At 46.6% G+C, this 18,167-nt stretch overlaps 2 non-coding genes across 2 annotated transcripts; both read left to right on the plus strand.

Annotated features, from left to right (window-relative positions):
- The first annotated feature begins 805 nt into the window (after nucleotides 1-805).
- Nucleotides 806-924, plus strand: LOC145677148 (5S ribosomal RNA). The gene has a single exon (XR_014129645.1). It is a non-coding gene; the product is annotated as a 5S ribosomal RNA (ribosomal RNA).
- Nucleotides 925-1,101: 177 nt separating this feature from the next.
- LOC145677153 (5S ribosomal RNA) lies at nucleotides 1,102-1,220 on the plus strand. Its single transcript, XR_014129650.1, has one exon. It is a non-coding gene; the product is annotated as a 5S ribosomal RNA (ribosomal RNA).
- The last annotated feature ends 16,947 nt before the right edge of the window (nucleotides 1,221-18,167 follow it).

The raw sequence follows: 18,167 nt of genomic DNA on the forward strand, positions 1-18,167 counted from the left end.
CAGCTCGTGCCGTGTGAACTTTGTCGTGCATAAAGACCGTGCTCATGGGTTTTCTCGGGTTTCTCCCGTTTCCTCCCACTTTCTTCATTCAGTACTCATCATCACCGTCTCCTTTAGCGTAACCGGTATAAGTATGCGACGTAAATCTAAATATTTCATTTCATTTCCCTTTTCTGCTCATACTGCTGATTATGCGCGATTATGCCAACATCCAACTCCGCGGATAATCGTGCGATTACTGTATATACAACTAATACAGATACAACTAATTATATTATCAGTTACAGTATCGGTTTTTATTTACTAATTTGCCTCACTTTATTTGCATCCCTGCAGTAAATAATTCTTATCGATAATAGTTAAAATGTATATTACATTTTAGTGCTTCACGACTGAATGATCATCTGCCTTACGTTATCTCGCAGCTGAAGAGAATGCTACACTGAAAACTACCTTGCGTTATAAAGGGTAAGTGAAACATATCTTAAAAATATCTTTCATACATTTCATTGTGTACATTAAAGAATGTAAGTTTGCCTTTTTCCTGTAATCAATACTTAATAAAGGATTTATTTTTATTTATTTATATACAATTTCATACGTGGTTCGTGATAGTAAACTCGATAGGACACAGTGGCACTATGAACATCCGAATCACTCATCATTCGAACATTCAAATATTTATTCGAATATTAGTATATTCCAAGTAATGTTAACGACGTTAATATGCTTGCCTTTATAGTTAATAATGTCAATTCTTACTTAAAACATACTTCCTTAACAGGACATTGAAGAAAAGGTAGTTGCCAACGGCCATACCATGCTGAATATACCGGTTCTCGTCCGATCACCGAAGTCAAGCAGCATCGGGCCTGGTCAGTACTTGGATGGGTGACCGCCTGGGAACACCAGGTGCTGTTGGTATACTTTTTCTAATTTTGTTTTTCACAAAGACGAATATTCTCACATCGTTCACCACGATAATTTCGTAATCATGCATTACTTAAAACAATTAGCAACGCTTTCCACGCGCTGGTCTTTTTGAGTATTCACCGACAAACCTACGTAGCTACAATAACTCACTCGAAGCCATATGCATTCGCCAACGGCCATACCATGCTGAATATACCGGTTCTCGTCCGATCACCGAAGTCAAGCAGCATCGGGCCTGGTCAGTACTTGGATGGGTGACCGCCTGGGAACACCAGGTGCTGTTGGCATCTCTTTTTCAAATTTCATTATCCTTCAAGTACGAAAATACTAGAAACATTAATTTTATAGTACTTTCAAGAGATAATTTATCAACATTATTTCATAGCGATTAATCGATATTCTAAGCGTTATACCCACTATTTCTTACACTAACAGCCTGTTTATTTGCACGGCACATTAAAATAACCTGATTTCCGATCCGTGTGCACCTACTACTATACTTAACACGGAATGTATTACCACTTTTTAAAAGTAAATTATTATGACTAAGTGTAGATCTCCGGCGAGTAAATGCCTTTCGTATACAAGCACGACACATCTCCGCTATGTGCTTTACTTTTTTACTAACAGCATATAGAAATTGGATTTCAACGTGTTTCTACATAACAGAATGAAGCAAATTTCGTGATTTAACTCTTTCGAATAATGTGTTGGTCCTGACAAGGACCGTTTGAAATGAAAAATCTTGAAGAAGATTTTTACTTAGAGCTTGTGTACTTGGTAACAGCCTTCGTACCCTCACTTACAGCGTGCTTGGCAAGTTCACCAGGCAAAAGAAGGCGCACAGCTGTTTGGATTTCCCGGCTGGTGATAGTTGACCGCTTATTGTAATGGGCCAAACGAGAAGCTTCAGCAGCAATACGCTCGAAGATGTCATTAACAAAGCTGTTCATGATACTCATAGCTTTGCTAGATATGCCAGTGTCAGGATGCACTTGCTTCAAAACTTTGTAGATGTAAATGGCATAGCTCTCCTTCCTCCTCCTCTTCTTCTTCTTATCTCCCTTGGAGATATTCTTTTGGGCTTTACCAGCCTTCTTTGCAGCCTTTCCGCTAGTTTTTGGTGGCATGATGAACTCGTTCAGCAAAATTAGATGTGTCCGCCGATTTATCGACTTCATTTAAATTACAGTACGTGTTTCAATTCGCGCCAACTGCCTTGCTTTTCATTTGATGCACTCGGGTGCACGCTTGAAGTAGTAACAAAACTGACTTGATTCATGGGAGGCCGCAATTTTTCCTCTCATCTTATTACGAAAGAATATTGAACAATGTCTGGTCGCGGCAAAGGTGGAAAAGTCAAGGGAAAGAGCAAGTCCCGCTCCAGCAGGGCTGGCCTTCAATTCCCAGTAGGCAGAATCCATCGTCTTTTGCGAAAGGGTAACTATGCCGAACGAGTTGGTGCTGGCGCTCCCGTGTATTTGGCTGCAGTCATGGAATACCTGGCAGCTGAAGTTCTTGAGTTGGCAGGCAACGCTGCTCGTGACAACAAGAAGACTAGGATTATTCCACGTCATCTGCAGTTAGCTATCCGTAACGACGAGGAATTAAACAAGTTGTTGTCTGGAGTTACAATCGCTCAGGGTGGTGTTTTGCCCAACATTCAAGCTGTACTTCTGCCCAAGAAAACTGAGAAGAAGGCATAAATGTAAGACCTATATCTCATACAAATCGGCCCTTATGAGGGCCACAAACCCCTTTATAGAGGAGATTTACGATTGAAATGAATTGTTTTCGATATACAGACTCATCAAAAGTGTCTGAGATAGTTGCTTAGTTTCATTCGAAATTCTCGCTGCTATTCGATTAATTAGTATATGTGTAGTCGTCGATCGTAATTGAAGCCCATAGGAAGTCACACTAACTTTAGAATACTCCAAACAGCGATGTGCTTAGTTCCCACTACATTATTAATTATAAGATCATTACCTTTTGTATTGTCGCTAGCTACATTTTTTTGATATTTGCGTACATCGGGCTCATATTACCCAGAGGACAGGACAGTCGAGCCCAGATTCTCAGCAATGGAAGAAAACCTCATACCACATATTCTCATGTACTTCATGCTAGACAAAGGAATTTCCAACATTCTTAAAGCACTCATGTTTCTCTCTTGCGTTGGCTTGGCTGAAATTACTCTGTTCAATATGTTCTCGACATTTATTATTGTTCATTACTATGCCCCAATGACATCATGAACAGAGCGGATCAGAAAACTTTCCTAAATTTCTTTTGCAACATAGTAATGACATTAAATGCACACTTAAGTACGATTTATTCTTTGCAAGGTCGATATTCATATTTGTGTGATATGTGTTATATGTATATGGTTTGTAATACGCAACTACTCTTATTCTCTGATCTCAGAACTCATTTGCTACTGTGCCCAACGAGCGAGCCTAGGTTTCTTGTAACTACTGCCTTTCTTTAGTAAATAATGTGAAGTATACAATGCATTAACCTACATCTCATATTTGTATTACTCTTTATTTTAGTAACCCGCTACGAAGTGTCATTAATTTACATGTAAATCACAATAGACACTACCGCAAAAGAAAGAAATCGAACCCAAGACCACGTAAACAAGATAAAGGACAAGATTCAGGTTTCTAACGCATTATTCGCCCCTCACAGCACAGTATAGAAGTTGTATAAGCCTCTATACGTACATCCTACTGTCAGAACAGAAATTCCGACTTGCGTTTCGCATCTCTCATGCTCGCTACTTCCAACAAATCGCCAATTTCCAACCAGAACCCCTTCTCCAGCATTAATACTGCTACATGATATGAATACGTATACATGAACGTACATAATGTAAAAAAAAACGTATGATTTTCTCAAATTAATCTCTCTACGTCTGTAATTTAGTGTGCATCAAAAGGCTTTAATGTAGTTACACGAATTCTTATAATCTAACAGAAAATCGCACAAAGTAAATCTTTCCCTTTATATAAATTTGTTGGCTCTGAAAAGAGCCGTTTATGCCAATTTTATATCCAAAATAGGAGGAACCCCAACTTAACCTCCGAAACCGTACAGGGTTCTTCCTTGCCTCTTCAAGGCATACACAACATCCATAGCTGTCACTGTCTTCCTCTTGGCGTGTTCTGTGTATGTAACAGCATCTCTGATTACGTTCTCCAGGAATACTTTCAATACTCCTCGGGTCTCTTCATAAATGAGACCAGAGATACGCTTCACACCACCACGGCGAGCAAGACGCCTAATAGCGGGTTTGGTGATACCCTGGATGTTGTCACGAAGAACTTTACGGTGGCGCTTGGCACCTCCTTTGCCAAGACCCTTGCCTCCTTTTCCACGTCCTGTCATTTCGATATGTTACTGCTTCGCTCACCACACACGAGAAATACAAGCCCAAGCTATTGAGCTATTGAGCTATTGAGATTTCTTGACGGTTTTCTGCGTGAAGTTTCGAGCCGAAGCTCCTGCCTTCCATGTGTGTTATTGACTTGGCAGCTGGATGCAGACGTAATTGTTCTGAAGGACTGCAACTGTCGCGAGTCCTTTGGGTTCTCTTCTTTCTAGCCTAACGCGGGCCTGGCATTGGATAAGTTCGTCTTGGCGGTGGTGGTCTGTTTCCAATCTGGGCGACTGCTGGGTTTGTTTGTGTGCGGACATTGTCCCAGAATCTTGTCGAAAGCGTTTGCCTTACCTCGCTGAGGAGAGGCAGTTCCAAGTCTTCATGTATTTGCACTATTGATGTGTCCAGGGAATGGCCAGTTATCGCTCTTGCTGCTCGGTTTTGTAGTGTCTGGAGGTGCCGAAGGTGGGATTGCGCTGCATGCTGCCAGGCTGGGTGTGCGTACAGCAGAAGGGGACGAATGCACATCACGTACACATTTCTTCGTGCTTCATGGGATAGTTGGGGACTGAGGAGAATCGGAAGGAGTGCTTTGAATCTTCTTGTGGCAGCTGCTGTCGTTTCGTTGATGTGTTGGGCAAACGTCAACTTGCTGTCTAGGATGACTCCTAAGTATTTGGCCTGTGGTTGCTGCTCGAGATGGGTACCGTGCAGCGTCAAGTGGTAGTCCCTCCTCTTGCGGTGCTTCCCGAAGTCGACGAGCGCTGTCTTCACTGGGTTGATTTTGATTTTCCACTTCTTGGTCCAGTCCTCTATGTAGTTCAGATGCCTCTGGAGTGCCACTTCTGCATACCTCCGGTTGTGGTTACTCGCGAAGATCGCAGTGTCATCAGCAAAGGTGGCCGTCATTGTGCGCACAGTCGTTGGGAGGTCGGCTGTGTATATACTGTAGAGCAAGGGGGATATGCATGATCCTTGAGGGACCCCTGCTCTAATCTGTCTTGCTGCTGCAGTTGCCCCAGCATGGTGCACTTTAAAGGTGCGATGTTGGAGGTAGCTGTGGATCACTTTGACTAGATATGGCGAAATTCCTGCTATCCGGAGTTTGTGGATGAGTCCGGAGTGCCACACTCTATCGAAGGCTTTCTCGATGTCGAGGAAAATTCCCAGAGTGTGGCCTCCGGCGTTGAACTGGTGCGTGATATTTTCTGTTACTCTGACCAGCTGCAGGGTCGTGCTATGGCCAGATCTGAATCCAAATTGGTGCTGCGGCACAATGTTCAATTCTTCTGTCTGCTGAAGAAGTCTTCGCTGGATGACCCTTTCGGCCACCTTGCTGATATGTGACAGGAGGCTTATTGGCCTGTGGTTCTTGATTTCTGATCTTGATCCTTTTCCTTTTGGTATCATGATCAGCCTGGCTTCCTTCCAGCAGGAAGGGTAATGGCCTGTTTGAAGGATGCCGTTGATAATTCTACATAGGAGGACTATCACTTTCCGTGGGGCATGCTTGATTGCTAGAGGAGGTATCCTGTCTGCTCCGGCTGCTCGCTTGGGGTGGATTCTTCTGATCAGTTGCTGAACCTCTCTTGGCGTGGTCAGTTGGTCTGCTGGGCATTGGGTTGGTCGTTGGATGAGCTGGAGGCTTTCCTCTACTGCTTCTAAGGTGGCTGGATCCGGTTGGATCTGATGTTCCTGGAACGTGCCTTCCCAATGAGCCGCGAAGAGTTCAGCTTGATCTGGAGCAGAATATGCCATGCCTTGTGGGCCTCGAATCGGCTGCGTACGAGTCGGTCCTTGGGTTTTCGTGATGGAGCGCAGGAACCTCCAGAAGTCCGGCGATGGTGCGTCTAGTTCTTGCAGCGTCTTGTCCCATCTCTGGATTTTGAGTCTCCTCAGTCTCTTCTTCACCCTGGCAGTGAGAGCGTTCCACAGTTGTTTGTATTGCAGCTGCCTCGTAGTTTGCCACTTCTTCCGCGCCCATCTTTTCATGTGGACCAGTGCGGTGGTGCGAAGTTCTTCCTGGTCTGCCTGCTGTCCTTGGTGTTTCGCCGCCCGAGTTGTTGCCAGCCGTAGCGCAGACTGCATTGATGATGTCAGAGATTGGGTCGCTGCATCTATCTCCGTCGGTGTTCCCATTGGAAGCTGTGTGTCCACCATTTCGGCCAAGAGTCGTGTGTATAGGTTCCAGTCGGTGGTCTTCTCCTGCGGTAGTTGGTTTGCAGGTGTGTAGTGCCTGATGGCTACGGTTGTTATCACTGGAATATGATCCGACTGTAGCGCATGGATGACATCTGGTCCGTCCAGGATTGCTACGTTGGCTGTCAGAGTCATATCCAGTATATCAGGCAGGTTCCCGTTCTTCGGATAGAAGGTGGGCTCCGTGGGTGCTGCTGGTGTGAGGTCTATTCCTCTCAGCGCTCGTTGGAGTGCTCTTCCATTAACGTTGGACACACGGGAATTCCAATCCGGATGCTTACAGTTTAGGTCACCACCGATGAAGATGCGGTGACCCAGTCTTCTTAGCAGCTGGAGGTCCGGGGCGTGAAGTGGCTGCGCTGGAGACTTGTACGCCGAGATCAGGTGCATCGGTCCCTCCGGTGAGTGTAGGGTTAGGCCTGTAGCTTCTATTGACTGCATGGCTGGTAGTGGGAGTGGATCGTGTGGTATCTGTCTCTTGACGATGACTGCCGTGCCACCTTTGATGCCTGGTCGATCTGTTCTGTAGACAACGTAATTCCTGATGCGGAAGATGTCGTGAGGCTTGAGCCAGGTCTCGCTGACGAGCGCGACGTCGACACTCTCCCTGGTCAGGAAGTCCGTGAACTCATCCTGTTGAGTTTTGATGCCATCTGCATTCCAACAGATCAATCTGATGTCCCGGTTGATTTTGGTGTTACTGGGATCCATCATCGATCAGTGCGGCGACAACTTCCACGATGGCGGTCATTTTGGTGACTTGGTCTTTGGCTTCGTTGATTTTGTGTAGGCCGGTCTTGAGGGTGTCAAGGAACTTCCTCACGTTCAATCCCGTCAGGAGATTCATTATCTCTTTCAGGGTGCTGACCAGGGAGTTGTCCACTGTTGCGGTGTTGAGGTCGGGCGGTGCTGCTGGCTCTGCTGTGATGGCTGCTGCTGTCCCAGCGGTGGCAGGTGGTGGTGTGGTTGGTGCGTTGCTTGTAGTGGTGGTCTGACTGTCTTGTGTGATTGGCTGTGTGATGGTCTTCTCCGGTTGGGGTTGTGTGGTGGGCGCGGCTTCTTGAGTGTTGGACCTGGTCCTGGTGCCCTCCTTCTTCTTGTCCGCTGGTGGCGTTTGCTTCTTTGTTGGCTCTTGCTTGCTCTTATCATTGGTGGACGGTGGAATGTCCTGCTTCTGTCCCTTCCTCTTCTTCTTCTCCGCCTGGATGTAGGGGCACCCTTGGTAATTCGCCGGATGTGGCCCCTGGCAGTTGACGCAGACGGGTGGTGTGTCCCTCGTCTTCCTCTGGCAGTCTTGAGTTAAGTGAGGTCCCCCGCACTTAACACATCGTGCACCTGCTCTACAGGTTTGCTGCGAATGTCCGAGTCTCTGGCAGCGGTGACACTGTAAGATTTCCCTTCCCTTATATGGCTCGACTTCTATCTTGTAACTCAACAGATGCCGTACGTCATATATATTGGGACCGGAGCTCTTCTCAAGGGTGGCCAGGAAAAGCGGAAACAGGGGGCGGTTGCCATCTGCGTCGGGACGACCTCTGAGCTGGCTGACGGACTCAACTGGATATCCTAGCTGCTCCAGTTCCTGTTTGATATCTGCTGGCTCAGCGTCCATGGGAAGCTTTCTTATGACGACTTTCAGAGGACGATTAGCCTTGGGCATCTCTGTGGCAAACTCGTAGTTTGACTGGGTGAGGAAAGCTTCCACTTTGGAGAAGTCCGCCCAAGTGGAGCAATGGATTTTCAGTGTATTGCGCATATGATACGAGGTGATAGGGCTCTGCAATGTCCGTCGCAGTGTGTTGGTTAGTGCGCATTTGTTGCTGACACCATAAATATATAGCGGTGGTATTTTTCTTGCTGAGAGGGTGGGGATGGCGGATGCCACACCGTCTTCCATTTCTTCTTCTCCCTCGTGGTCTTGGTTTCCCACGTCATTTTCTGATGCCCTTGAGCGAAGAGGAGCGTATTTGTTTTTGAATAGGATTAGCGACGTGATGGATGGCGCTTGGTTCTGGGGTTGCTTGGCGGTGCGGCGAGGATGTACAAAGCCGTCGTCTGCTGGCGGGTCTTCGCTTGCAATATCCATGGTGTCGCTGCTTTCAGTGTCCCCTGGGCCCTCGGGGAGAGGGGGAAATTCCTCTTGGGCTGGGTTGCTCACGCCTGGCTCTTCGGGGGGGGGCAACGATGATTGATCTGTCTCCTGCGTTGGTGTATTTTCTATCTGTTCTTGGCTGATGTGGTGGGCTGAGGCAGCCATAAGCAGCGCTTTCTGGCGGCGTCGGGGGGCGGTGCCCAGTGTGGTGAACTTCCTCTTCAATGGCTTATTCCCCTCCTTGAGTTGTCCGGCGGGGGGCTTTCGGAACTTTGAACCTGGTACAGACATGTTGAGCACTTGTCACTTGTACCCTGTGTTAATATTTTCACTACGCGTGTGGCTCTTATAAGGGCCGGAGCCGCTTTTTTAACCGTGCTGTTTCCTATGTGGCTCTTGTAAGGGCCGTAGTCACAACACTTAGTCACTGAATTTACTGTTTGGCTCTAGTAAGGGCCGATATTTATGTCTGAGTATTTGCGAACTCGCGGTAGTTATGTGGCTCTAGAAAGGGCCGGAGCCAGTTTATAACACACACGACACTCTCACTATGACACTCGAAAGTCTTTAGTTACGGTATGTCGAACAGTTTTTGGTGAACGATGTGGCTCTAGGAAGGGCCGTAGTCGCTGGGATTGCGTGTAAAACACACTCTAGGAGCGTTTTGGGCGTGCTCCTAGCGGCCTGTTTTTCTTTTAGCCGTTGTATGTTATCAGGGCAACAGTTTATTCATATGGGTCCTAATATTTTATTTTACTTTATTTTCTCAGCCTCGTGCTGAGCCCCGCTGCAGCGGGCAACTGAGCTCAGATCGACAGGATCTCGTCTTTTAAGGAGCTGCCAAAGGAAAGACGAACTCTGATTGGCTCCCCTGCCTGTGTCTCTCCGACCAATCAGAATCGCTCTCTCGGAGCTTGCTTCTCGGGAACGCGCAACTTGCCGAACAAAACTGAATACGTCCAGCAATATGGCGCCTTTGGTGTGTGCAGTGCTTTGTTGCTAACTACTGCTATCTAAGACATGCAGCATGCACACAACACTTCACAACACTTGCACAGCCCAAGACTCGTGGTTTTGTTCCTTCGATCATGCAGGGAAAGCACGGAGGAAAAACACAAAACGTGTCTAAGCCAATGAGAACTGTCCTTTTCGACTGACTTTATCCAATGAGAAATAGCTTGATTTAACGGTTTTGCTCTTTATATAACTTGACTTCATTCAGCGCGCAATTATTTGAAACAAGTCGTGACAGTTGCAATGGCACGTACCAAGCAGACAGCTAGGAAATCTACTGGAGGCAAAGCTCCTCGAAAGCAGCTTGCCACCAAAGCTGCAAGAAAGAGTGCTCCAGCTACCGGTGGAGTGAAAAAGCCCCATCGTTACAGGCCTGGTACTGTGGCTCTCCGAGAAATTCGTCGTTACCAGAAGAGCACTGAATTGCTCATCCGCAAGCTGCCCTTCCAACGACTCGTCCGAGAAATTGCACAAGATTTCAAGACAGATCTTCGCTTCCAAAGCTCAGCTGTCATGGCTTTACAGGAGGCAAGTGAAGCTTACCTTGTAGGGCTTTTCGAAGACACCAACTTGTGTGCTATTCACGCAAAGAGAGTCACAATCATGCCTAAGGACATTCAGCTTGCTCGCCGCATCCGTGGGGAACGTGCTTAAGTTTGAAGTTCTGGCACTGAGTTCAAAAACGGTCCTTTTTAGGACCAATACACTACTTAGAGATGCTGTTATCCTAACAAGGATCTTGTCCATACTTGTTATCTTTTTTTTTTAAATTCTCACGCCGTATGTTGCATAGTTAATACATCTACCTTCGTTTTCCTGTCGTTTCGTATATCATCCTATCTTTCAAGTATATTCTTTAGTTTTCCCCTATGTTTACCGATTGATTATCTTCGTTTTATGTGGTCAAGGGTTCGATTTTGCCATATGTTGCATAACTTAACTTCGATTCAACCACTGTTTGCCCTTCTCAACGTTATTAATCTGATAGAACTCGCAGGCGAAATATGTACTTCTTCCAAGGTAGCAAAAGTAATATTATTTTGTCAGAGGTCGCTGCTGTTGAATGCAAACGTTAAACTAAACTTTCTTTAAGTGTCTGTTTGTACTTAACATCAGTTCAATTGTACACCTACATTTCTGCTGGTGTTACTATTTTTCTTTATAGCAATATTACGAATTATAAGACGGTATCCGTGGTTATTAGCGTGTTCCCTTTTCCTAACACTTTCTCATTACACCAGTATTTCCATCATTCATTAGGCGTAATCACCCGTCTCCTTTATCATAAAAATCATAATAGTACGACGTTAAATTGAAACATAGTCTACTTCACTTTCACGAGTTGTAATAAGTTCGAACATTTCTTTCACCCCAGCCTTGAAAAGAGTTGATTTTAGTTTAGTGTCCCTTTCAGCAGCAAGGCTGTTTCAAACGTGGACCTACTTATTAACGTGCAATGCGAAACATTTGAGCTCCCACCGAGAATCGAACCCAGTCAGCCTGCAAAAGTTTTTCTAACAAATGCATTAAGTGCGTTTTCTGTACTGTTTCGCTACTTGAAGATAGGAACAAGGAAAAAGTAAGTGATCACAAATTGACATTACGTAATGTGTTCCCCATTTTTTTTCGAGTACACCATTCTTGACACCCGTGAAAGCTTTCTTTCCCCACCCTCAATTCCCCTCTGTTATAAAGCACTTACATCAAGAAGTGCTTCGGTTAAAAAGAAAACTCAAAGTCCCTTGCGTGTATACTATACATTGCTATGAATGAACATGTGATAATGATAGGAAAAGCACAATTTTACTCTTCTCAAAGTATTTGATGGCTCTAAAAAGAGCCGTTTTAAAATGTCAGATGATTTACTGACACATTTACTTCTTCTTTGGTGCAGCCTTCTTAGCACTTTTCGGTTTTGCTGTAGCCTTCTTTGGCTTCGGGGCCTTTGGCTTCTTGGGAGTTTTTGCCTTCTTCACTTTAGATGGTGATTTCTTAGGTTTGGGAGCAGCAGCCTTTTTCTTTTCACCAGTCTTCTTGGGACGTTTAGCTGCTGGCTTTTTCGCAGGCTTCTTCTCCTTTGATGCTGATCGTTTCGCCTTGGTTGAAGATCCACCTTCAGGCTTCTCCTTCAGCGATGAAGCACTAAGCTTAAACGATCCAGATGCACCTTTTCCCTTGGTCTGAACCAAAGACCCAGAAGCAACTGCACTTCTCAAGTATTTCTTGATAAATGGAGCAAGCTTCTCGGCATCCACTTTGTAGTTCTGAGAGATGTATTTCTTAATAGCTTGCAGTGAACTTCCTCCCCTTTCCTTCAAATTCTTGATGGCGTTGTTCACCATTTCTGATGTTCTTGGATGAGAAGGTGTTGTTTTTGGTTTCTTAGGCTTTGCAGACTTCTTAGGAGAAGCCTGTGCCGGGGCTGCAGGTGCTGATGCCGTATCTGCCATTGCTTTCTGCAATAAACTCAACGATACTGAAGAATGAAATTTTCGCTACTTCTTCTTCTTCTTCTTTTGGCTGGATTACTCCATGTTGGAAGTTTCGGGCCTGGGCCCTTGCCTTCATGCCTGTGTTGTGATTGGTGTTGTTACTTACTGTTTTTCAATTGTGCTGAAGGGACCGCATCTGTCGCGCATCCCTGGCTGGAGTTTGTTGTTTTCAATCGGGCGGTCTTGGCATCTTGTAGATGTCTCTACGGGGTTTTGCAGTTCCTATTGCATTCACGTGTCCATGTGGGGAGTTTTTGACGGTCCTCCAGAAGTTGATGGTTCTTCTTCTTCTTACTTCCTCGAGGAAAGGAAGGTCGAGGTCTTCGTGTATTTGCTGGAGATATGTATCCATGGAATGACCTGTGATGGCCCTGGCTACCCTGTTTTGAAGTACCTGGAGTGGTCTGAGTCGAGTTCTTGCTGCATGTTGCCACGCTGGGTGGGAGTAGAGGATGATGGGACGGATGCTCATTTCATAGACATGCTTGCGTGTCTTATGAGCTAGGGATGGGGAGAGGAGTAAGGGTAGTAGTGCCTTGAACCTTTGCATCGCTTTCTTGGTGACTGTTGTGAGGTGGGACTCAAACGTCAATTTCCGGTCCAGCTGTATACCCAGGTATTTAGCTTGGTGTTCTTCTGGGAGCGGTGTTCCGGCCAGTTGGAAGTTGGCAGGTTCTAGTGTCCTGTTCTTGGTGAAGTTTACGACTGCAGTTTTGCGGGGATTCACCTTGATTTTCCACCGTTGAGTCCAGGCGTCTAGTAGCTGGAGGTGTCTTCTCAGGTGTACTGTGGCGTACCGTTGGTTCCCATGTGAAGCAAAGATCGCCGTATCGTCGGCAAAGGTTGCAAGGGTGGTGTTGGGAGTGGTAGGGACGTCGCTTGTGTACAGCGCGTAGAGGAGAGGTGAGATGCAGGAGCCTTGTGGGACTCCTGCCCGGATGGGTCGTGGGTTGGTCTTGTGCCCAGCGTGGGAGATGAAGAATGTTCTTTCGTACAAATACGAAGCAATCACTCTGGTCTGATAGTGTGGGAAGTTCTGAATCTGGAGTTTGTGTATGATCCCCTCGTGCCACACCTTGTCAAAGGCTTTCTCGATGTCTAGGAAAACACCCAAGGTGTGGCCTCCTTCATTAAACCTGGCTGTGATTAGTTCTACTACCCGGACGAGCTGCATCTCTGCGCTGTGTCCGCTGCGGAATCCGAACTGATGGTCGGGTAGCAGGTTATGTTCGGTGACGAACTGCAGCAGTCTTCGCTGGAAGATCCTTTCAAACACTTTGCTGACGTGTGACAGTAGGCTGATGGGTCTGTAGCTTGAAGGATTTGTCCGGGTTGCGCCAGGTTTTGGGATCATACATATTCTTGCTGTCTTCCAGGCTTTTGGAAAGTAGCCATGTCGTAAGATTGCGTTGAATATCCTACAGAGCAGTACCAGGGCCTTCCTCGGGATATTCCGGAGTGCTTCGGGCGTGATCTGGTCTGGTCCAGGAGCTCGATGAAGAGACTGTCGCCGGATCACGTGCTGAATTTCTCGGGGTGTTGTCAGGGCTTCTGCTGGTGTTGGGTCATCAAACAGTTCTTCCTCGATTGTCTGGCGGACCGCTTCCTGAAGGTCTGGTGGGGTGGGCATGGGGTTTGGTTGGAATGTGTTCTCCAGGGTGTCTGCGAATTGGTCTGCCTGTTCCTGGGGCTCGTAGAGTAGTCCCTGGGGTCCTTGGAGGGGGTAGTTCCTTGTTCCGGAGGATGGTCGGGTGAGCGCTCGGACCAGCTTCCAGAAGTCTCTGTTTGGTGTGGCAAGTTCTTGTAGTCTCTGGTTCCATGATGCTAGCTTGATGCGCAGGAGCCTCTTACGCACTCTGGAGGTGAGCTTATTCCAGAGTGTTTTGTATGCGGGATGTCTTGTTCGCTGCCACTGCTTTCTAGCCCATCTTTTCATCTGCACTAGGACTGTTGTGCGATGTTCTTCTGCACTTTTGGGTCTTTCCTGAACTGTCGTTGTTGTGGTGGCCAGTCGGAGTGCTGACTGTAACTGTGCGGTGAGAGTATCTACCGTATTATCCAGTTCCTCCGGTGTGTCCACTGGAAGGCGTGGGTTCACCATTTGTGCTAGCATTTGTGTGTAGTATCCCCAATCCGTTGTGCTGATCTTGGGGATTCTGGAGCTTGTGATCTGGTGCTTGATGGCTACTGTTTGGATGACAGGTAGGTGATCCGAGTTTAAGGTGTGGATCACATATGGGCCGTCCAGCAGGGCAAGGTTCGCTGCTAGCACCATGTCCAAGACGTCGGGTCTTCCGCCGTTCCGAGGGTAGTGCGTCGGTTCGGTGGGTGCTGACGGGACAAAGTCTATGGTCCGGAGCGCTCTGTGTAGAACTCTTCCGTTTTCGTTGGACACCCTGGAGTTCCATTCGTGGTGTTTACTATTGAGGTCGCCTCCAATCAGGACACGGTGGCCAAGTCTTCGCAGAGTCCTGAGGTCTTCTGTGTCCCAGTTTCTGTTCGGTGGTCGATAGGCTGCCAGGATGTGGATTGGTCCGTCCGGTGAGTAGAGCTTGATGCCTGTGACCTCTAGGGACTGGAGTTGGATGGGGGGAAGTGGATCGTGGGGTAAGGAGTTTTTGATCAGTATGGCTGTGCCGCCCAGGGAGGTGGCGCCTGGGCGGTCGGTTCTGTGGATAGTATAGTTGGGGATGCGGAAGGAAATGGGTGGTTTTAATTTGGTTTCTGTGACGAGAGCTATGTCGACTCGCTCTCGCCGGAGGAAGTCTTCGAAAATTTCTTTTTGTGTGCGGATTCCATCCGCATTCCAGTGGACTACCCTGAGGTCACGGGAGATAGACTGTCTATTCTGTGCCATCATCGACCAATGAGGCGATCACTTCGAACATGGTGGTAATTCTGGTTACTGGGTCCTCTGCTGCTGCTATTTTTCGTAGTCCTGTTTTTATTTTCTCCAGGAACGACTTCAGGTTTAATCCCTGGAATAGCTCCTTGATGTCCTTAACAAGTGTAAGGATGGAGGTAGTGTCACTGGCGTCATGGCGGGAGGGTAGGGTGGCCTTCTTGGTTGGTGGTTGTGCATCCTTCTTGTTTGCAGGTTGTGGTGGCGGTTGTGCATCTTCTTCCTGTGGTTGGGTTTTGTCATTCTTTTCCTGGTTGGATTTGCTCCTGTTGGAGGCGACCGCGGCGTATTCTTCGTTTGTGGGGGTGGATTTCTGGGTTTCTTGGTCTTGGTTGTTGTCTGCCTCTCTTCTGCGTGGCGGGTCCTTTTTCTTTGGCGGTTGTCGTCTGGCTTGGGCGGCTTTGAGTGTGGGGCACCCTTGGTAATTTGCGGGGTGAGGCCCCCCACAGTTCACACATTTCGCTGGCGTGTCCCGCGTTGTTTTAGGACAGAGCGTGGTGAGATGTGAGTCGTCGCACTTCACACAACGGGGGGTAGCACGGCACATGCGCTGGGAGTGGCCCACACGCTGGCATCTGTGGCACTGGAGTACACTTTGGCCACGATATGCCTCCACTTCCACTCGGTAATTGAATAATCTTCTCAAGTTGTAGATCTCACTAATTCCCGGCACTTTCTCCAAGGACACTAGAAAGAGGGGGAATAGAGGGCGCACTCCGTTGGGGTCGCAGCGACCCTTCAGTTGTCTAACTTCCTTAACAGGGTAATCCAGTTCTTGAAGCTCACTGTATATTTCTTCCGTTGGGGTGTCCATAGGAAGCCTGCGAATGACCACTTTGAAGTAGCGCGCTTGTTTAGGAATTTCAGACGCAAAGGATTGATTGGTCTGTATGCAATAGGTTTCTATCTTTTCGTAATCTGCCATGGATTGGCAGGAGAATTTGATGTGGTCTTTGCAGTGGTCCACTTTGGGGGGCGCTTTGCAGATGGCAGACACTGTTCGTGCAAAGGTGAATGTTTTGTCAATTCCGTACACATAGATCGGGGGGACTTTCTTGCCGGTGAGGGTCTGTTGGGAAGCACTAGTATTGTTCATTTCAGACTGTTCCGCATCTTCGTTGGTATCGTCAGTTGCTAGTGGAGCGAATTTATTTTTGAACTCGATCAGGGATTCCACATTGGCTGATTCTCTGCGGCGCACACGTTTCTTAGCACGATGAAACTCGTGCTCATCACCTTCGGTTTCAGTTTCTGAGGGGTCACTCATGTCAATTAAATTCTCGGTTGGCGTGGGATTTGGAACGTCATTTGGGCTGGGGTCGCTTGCGCTTGGTTGGTGTTGGGAGCTAGTGTTTGCTACTTCTTCCAGTTCCTGGGGGGTCAGGGGGGGGAAGTGCTTGGGTTTCGCAGATTGCCTTCGTCGCTGAACTGATCCCAGTGAGCAGAATTTCATCGTTTTGAGCTGATTCGTTAGCGTTGTCATGGCAGTGGTTTGGGGGGGTCGCCTTACGGGGGGGTCTCCTCCTAAGGTGACTCCTTCTGGTGCCTGGGGGGCTTGCTTCATGTTTGTTATTTGGGTTCCGATTGACTGTGTTATCGGTCGTTGTGTCTCACTATTTGACTGGAGAGTGGTTTCAATCCTGTGGTGTGGCTCTGAAAAGGGCCAGAATTGCCCTTGATTGTCGGTGGTGGGGGGTTGTTGCGGGGGTTTGGCTATCTTGACAGGGGTGTTGTATGGTGGAAGAGAATCCAGCGTTAGCACTAATGTTCCTTTTATGGTTGGGGCTTTTTGGGCTTGCACCCAACAGGTCTATTTTTCTTTTAGCCTATAGTTCAATATTGGATGAAATTGTTTTTGAGAGTTTTAATCATAAATGTTTTAACCACACACGCACTGTGCTCTGTGCCGCTGCACAGGGCAGAATGGCTGAAGATGGCTGAGATTTTTCTTTTATACGGCTCTGGAGAGCAGAAAAACTGGTTGGCCAATCACGAGCGAGGAAATTTGAAGCTTCCAGCCAATGGGAGGCAAGTGCTTACTACCCCGTCCGCGCTCGTGGATGACTACTGAGAGAACGATTCTTGGCGTGGCTGAGTGAAGTGCTCTGCTATTGTAGCATGCAGCATGCACACACTAGCTACAAAATAAGCTACAATATGCACTTCAGAACACTTTCACAACACTTAACACACACAAAAAGTTCACAGTTGAGAGCACTAATGTTTATTTGCAGCTCGCAATGTTTTTGAGGGGAAAAAAGTTTATTTTTCCAAGGAAAAGGCGCTGATATTCACACACAGAAACACACACGTGTCGCACTATGAACATCTAACATCCGTATCATTTTCGCTAGCAGGCAGCGTTGAGTTTGGTTACGGAGCGCGGACCGGATAGAAAGCACTTGCTGAGGCGGGCTGAGGTAAACAGAAGTTCGTAGTTGCCACAACGATAAGTGTGTTTCCTTCTATTTTGATAAACGATTTTTTTCAGGTATTCAATGAATGCACCAGATCCTATTCTTCCTTACTGGCTAGAAGAAACTTTATTCCACATAACTCAAAAGGCATTTGTTTTTATTCGCTTTTCTATTTTATGTTTCAGTCATTGCTAAGTCGGTCACACTACTTTTTCACCCTCCTTGTGCTTATAATTTTCATAATTTAACATGGAAATACTTATCAATAAATAATTATATTACCATGGTAATTAACTTCAATCCTTCCTGTGATTATACGCAAAGTACCATCTTCGTACTGCTTACTATAGTTCAATGAAGGGAATCTATAAAGTAACGCGTGTCGCACACATCTGCCTTGCAAACTCCCTGGCCTACTTCCAATGTATAGACTTTTATTTCAAATCCTGATTTAATTTCATAATTTTCTGTAGATTTTAACATTTTATTACCCAGCTTCTTAATACGAATGACAATCAAGCCTAAATATTTATTCCCTTTAACTTTATTTTTCTTTTTTATTTTGTGCCTTGTTTCATATTTGTTCTTACGTTAGCAATTAACGCACTTACCGTAGTTATGTATGAACAGGTTGTTTCTATATTTATTTTATTCCAAATAAATTAAATATATATACGGATTATTTTATGGTAGTTGATATTTTCTGTTGTTTCCTACGTGAATTGAGGAAACG

This window comes from Thermobia domestica, unplaced genomic scaffold (genome assembly GCF_964235325.1).
Source record: "Thermobia domestica unplaced genomic scaffold, izTheDome1.hap1.1 HAP1_SCAFFOLD_660, whole genome shotgun sequence".
NCBI lineage: Eukaryota > Metazoa > Arthropoda > Insecta > Zygentoma > Lepismatidae > Thermobia > Thermobia domestica.